Here is a 5,928-nt window from a genome sequence, read left to right as displayed (position 1 = left end):
CACAAGGTAGAACATTCTGTTCCATCACGAAAATGCTGCATTCATCAAAGAAACAACCTCCGAAAATCATTTAATTGACTTGCAATTGGTTTCCTTTACCCCAAATTTAGCAGAGCAGAAATATTCCGTATATAACAACAAAAACATTCCTTGCTGGGAAGAGATCTCAGACAAATAAAACGTTTATACTGTCACATAAATATTTTGTGACAAGTTTAGCCCGGCTAGCTCAGTCGGTAGAGCATGAGACTCTTAATCTCAGGGTCGTGGGTTCGTGCCCCACGTTGGGCGCCAAATGTAATGGAGTAATGTAATGGTGTAATGTAATGTAGGTACATTCCAATGTTTACAAAAACGGTAGAGCAGAGATGTCCATCTCATGATTGTGGGATTAATTTCCTGTCAAGTAAGTTTGGAGATCATAAATAAAAAGAATGAATTCTTAATGGAAAATATATTGAAACATCAAGAGTTACAACAAAGCAGTACAGATGATAAACATTGTAACCATAGAAATAAATATAGGCACATACCCGATGGACTCCTGAATCAAACTAAACTAACTTAACGTGAAACGAAAGAACGACAACGGATGGCGAACGAAGACTTGCTCTCGGCAGCGGGGAACGGACCCGAGTCGAAAGCCAGGACATCCTTCTCTTGGAGGAAGCAGGAGGACGCAACTCCTTCAATGGACGCCTGCAGGGGCATCAGGCCTGCAGCACGTGGTAGTCGACCAGACTCTTCAACGGAGCCAAGACAGCAATCCGTATTCTTAGTGGCAGCGGGAGAACGCAGCTCCTTCAATGGACGCCTGCAGGGGCATCAGGCCTACAGCACGTGGTAGTCGACCAGACTCTTCAACGGAGCCAAGACAGCAATCCGTTCTCTTGCGACACGGGGACACTCCGCCAAGAACAACCAGCCACAGCTAGGAACAAACCCATCTCGGTTTCAAGTCCGAAACACGAGCACTCCGACATGACCATCGGCCAACACTCAATCAAAGCGGGATTCCATATTCCCCCACTAAAATAATAACAAACACGAACTGTTCGTGAATGGATAGACACCCCGCGCCTTTTTTAAAAGAAATAATAACTCCTATTCACATGATTAACTCAGATTCAAAACCCTTTAAAGGAGAGTCACTGGATCCACCGATCAGCAGGCCTAGCTGACCGGGGAGGAAGTGACCATAAACAAAACTGTACTTCCTTCCTTCAAAATATTGCCAGAGTTTGAGAAAAAACACCATAGACAAAATAACCCCAATTAAGCAAGAACTAAACTTGTCACAAAATATTTATGTGACAATACCTACGTGGAATATACGTTAATAGCATGTGAAATTGATACAATGACGTGCTAAATCCATTGAGTGAAATGTATTTATATCACCAAATAAAATTGTACCCCTCTTTAACATCTAATCTCTTATAAGTCTGGACCCGACTACAATCTTCTATAAATTCTATATATATATAGGTACATATCACATTTATAGAAAGAAGAGAAAAGTCGATATAGTTGATTTTCGGGCCCTTAAATTGCTAACGCTGGCTAAACCATAATTTCTAGAATTAACAATCTCATAAATTTAATCCAAATAATTACTATCCCCGAGAAACGCCGGGTATACGTCAGTTGGTTTAATAATTAGTAATAGTTTGTTTTTCATAACTCTTCCCCTTCACTAGTGCGTAAATACTAATCAATCATCATCATGCTATTAATGCTTGCTGCGCAAAGACAGTTGAGGGACTAGGTCTTGTTTTCATAAAAATAACTTCGTTTAGTAAATTGATTCCTTGTAGTGTGTCCTGAAGGAGTAACCATTTGTTAGTCATAGGATGAGAAAAGGTTTGATCCCCTCAACTGTATCTACTTTTATAAATCACTTTACACTATGTTTTACATGGATTATTATAGTATAGTTGGAAAGCTAATTTATTAAAATGAAGACATTATTATTTTTATAATGTCAGCTAGTGGTATGCAAACGGGAATATTCCCTCGAGAAAATCTCAAATATACCCGACATAATACAAATTTACCAAAATAGCGATTTATTTTAATCTAAATGAGAATGTCTTCCAATTATTCTTTATGTTCATAAAGATGTATTACATTTATGGAGTTTATAACGTCTGTAAAATAAAATTTTCGATATCTTCAAAAATAACGAAGTTATAAGCTTTCAAATTAAACTTGCGTAAAATGTTTTCAATCATGCCTCGTCATGTCATGTGAGACACAATCAAGTACAATTCACACAATCAAGTACCATACACACAATCATTTAAAATTCACACAATCAAGTACAATTCACACAATCAAGTACAATTCACACAATCAAGTACAATTCACACAATCAAGTACAATTCACACAATCAAGTACAATTCTCACAATCAAGTACAATTAACACAATCAAGTACAATTCACACAATCAAGTAAAATTCACACAATCAAGTACAATTCACACAATCAAGTACAATTCACACAATCAAGTACAATTCACACAATCAAGTACAATTCACACAATCAAGTACAATTCATAATTCGAATGGCAGTGCTAGAGTACTGCGCCAGTCATTGTACGTACCTACCGTATCACAGACGTATTATAGGCCGGCCATAAATATTAAAATTTTGTCGACTTGTATCCAAGATTGTTTTCGGTATTTTCAAAAACTTTCAAAAGTTTTATCATGATACATTTGTAAATATTATGGCATTTTTTTGGGGAATGAATGAGGAACCTGTTGGGGATTTCACCATTTAATTGAATATTCCCCATTTCGGGAATATTCCCCCAAAATACTCATATGAATTTACCCGTCACTAGTGTCAGCCATAAATATTCAAGCGTCCCTAACGATATTGCGGTGAGATAAACACTAGGTGCGGATATTACCTACCGGTTCTACTCTATCCCAAGTAAACCCCAGACGTACCTAATTAATTAAAAGCGAACATAATTAATTTATAGCGAATAGTATAACAAATGACAATATCCTAAAATCACTCATTAAAACCCAAAAGGCAAAAATGAAAATTATTCTAAAAGAACCACTGACGAAATTTTCAACATATTTAACATCATGTCACTTACAACTCTATTCTAAAACAATATCCCTTTACATTCATAACTACAAAACTCATTAAATAAAAACTAACACATACGTTCGGAGGTAGAGTGCGCTAACTTCGGGGGATGATTCTACATGATTTTAGGAGTAAAAAAATATTTTTCGAATGTTTTAAGGCAGTTTTTAGGTAAAGAGGTTGAATTATAAGGTGTGTGAAAATAAATATTCTTCTATGGAACAACACTTTTGTATAGGAAAATAAACATTGGAATTTCGAAAAAAGTTAATTATCTTTTTTACTTCTACCATCGTGTAGAATCAGCTTCCGAAGTTAGCACACTTCACCCCGGACACCCTGTATATTAGAAACACTAGATTTCAGGGTCAAAAACCTCCTCCTGAGACTTCGAACTTGATCTGGCGAACTTTGTAGTTAGTGAGTCCAAGTTCAGATGATTTTATTGCAGGGTCAAGCCAGGTTTCCGTAAGTACATGTACGTCATGATGATGGGATGGAAGAACTGCGTGTAGATCGTCTAGTTTTATCCGTAGTCAACGGATGTTTTGGAAGTATATTTTCAGTTTCGTCATACTCGGTTTTTTAGATAGATGTTGACTATTTTGGGTGACAAATTTATATACTTTATAGTTATATCTGTTTCTCCATTAGCTTTTTGTTTTTCAAGTTCTGTTCGTAAGTCCATAGGGTGCTTATGCTGTGCCGGGGTCGAGTCAGAGTAAATGCGTACATTATCCTTTAAGAGATGTTTTTTCCTTGTATTATTCCAACTGTCTGGGAGTCTTCAAACTGGATTTTAGTTGGTCTGGGCTTGTTATTTTTACTAAATCGGTAAATTTTTACAATTTTATTTTTGGCGGGTATATCTGTGTTGGAAATTATTTCTGTTGCTGCAATTTGGTCATCCAAGATTTTGTCAGTAGCTGTTACCTTTGCACTTTCAGGTACATTATGTTTTTTATATTTTTATTTTTAGTTTTCATATTTTTTAATTATGTTTTTCGACCTCTCAGTAATTTCATTAATAATTTCGTGGATTGCCTAACAGATATTAATATTGTTTTCAGATGGAATTTTTTTTAATTTTCTCTATATGCCCTTCTAACGTAGCAGTTTAGGCAGCTACCGCTGCCGACATGCTGCCAATTGCTGCTAAGATTTCGCATGTTATCGGAGTAATTTTAGCTATTTGGTCCTTAAATTTATTACCAGGGTCCAGAAGTACCTTGTTTATAGCGTTGAGTGCCTTTTCTGCATTAGAGAAAAACGATTTTTTGTTTGTTATATAAATAATAAAACTTTATTTTAGAACCACCGCTACCGGTTTCACTTCACTAACGCAAGTTTCGGATAGGTAGTTTGTATAGGTACTTTGCTTGTCAGATAAGTGTATTTAATGATTCTGTTTTCGATCTGTTGACACTGGGACACTAAAAACTGCGATTTTAACACTTTATTTTACTAAAGTTAGCACTTTTTGTTAATATTATGTGTCGTTTTAGTGTTCAGATTTACGATTTATTAGAAGAAGAGACTATCGCGTCTGGGTCCCACACAGGGTTGGAGTTCAATTCCTCGGCAGGCCAATTCTCCTATCACGATACAAGCAACATTTTCCGCTTAATGTGATGGTGATAGGAGTCTTTCAAATTATTGTTAGGTTATGTAGTAACCCGGGAATTTTTGTCTTTCTTTAAAATATAAAAAAAGCTGTGAACAATTAAAAAATGTTTATTAAAGTATTTTAAAATTCGTATACAAGTCGCGATATCCATTGTTGAATAGCTCAGTTAGTCAACCTTTGCAATACATGCAACAGCTGATTGCAGTGGCCCTGTTTTTCGAAACTAGAAAATTCCATTCAGTTCTTATGTATACATTGAATATTCTAATTCAACCAACATTCTGTCTAATTTTCTCCTTTTCCTACTTACTGATTCTGTTTGAAGACCGGGCAGCGCCGGAAACTTTGCTAGGTATATTAATATTCTGCATAATATTAAATTAACAGTCTGCTTAAATAATTGAACGGGGAATATATTGATTTTAAAAATGATACCATCACCAACAGAAAACGTTCGCATTTGAAACAACTGATATGGAATCCATGATATTAATAACATGTATTATTAACTGTAAAAATGAACTTATACAAGTTATGAAATTGATCGTTTTGGGAGGAGGGTATGGGTACCGCCGCCCCGGGAATAATTCATTGAGTAACAAAATATGTAAAAGTGGCAAAATATGTTTGGTGATTTAGCAGGGGTGCCCGGGTTCATGGGGTGAGGTTTTGATGCGTCTGCCCACCAGCTGCGTGGCGGGCCAGATCGGGAGAGGCCGGTTGAGGGAGACCCTTTGACCTCTCCTGCTGGACTTTCTCGACCTATCGCCTTTTACCGCAGTGGGGCGATGGATACATACGTCACTCCACGTTACATACGGACACACAGACCATTGTCACGGAGAAAACTTACTAATATAAAATATTGCTAATATATTAAGAATCTGTTCACATTATTCATAATCCGATTATAAACGGGATTTCAGACCCTTAATGAATGAATTGATAGGTTTCCTAATAAATTTTTAGTAAGGTTAGTCGGATCACGTGTTCATAAAAATCCGAATATTTCCGGGTTTCGTCATTGTGTATTATTAAGGTAAACGCAGGTACCTGAACACGTGTTCCGATATATAAGGTATGTATCAAAAAATTACAACCTAAAATTTTAATTTTTTAACCGGATTTTAATAAATCAGCAATACTCATTTTTCTCCGTGCAGTTTCCTGCCTACCCCTCATACCCTTGTCC

General features: G+C 36.3%; 1 non-coding gene across 1 annotated transcript; it reads left to right on the top strand.

The window, feature by feature from the left end:
• Positions 1-218: 218 nt before the first annotated feature.
• On the top strand, positions 219-291 carry TRNAK-CUU (transfer RNA lysine (anticodon CUU)). Its single transcript has one exon. It is a non-coding gene; the product is annotated as a tRNA-Lys (tRNA).
• The last annotated feature ends 5,637 nt before the right edge of the window (positions 292-5,928 follow it).

Source organism: Hesperophylax consimilis, chromosome 30 (assembly GCF_061612785.1).
Source record: "Hesperophylax consimilis isolate HC1 chromosome 30, BYU_Hcon_1.0, whole genome shotgun sequence".
Classification (NCBI taxonomy): Eukaryota; Metazoa; Arthropoda; class Insecta; order Trichoptera; family Limnephilidae; genus Hesperophylax; species Hesperophylax consimilis.
The sequence above is the reverse complement of the archived record's forward strand: the minus strand, read 5'-3'. Positions and strand labels throughout refer to the sequence as shown.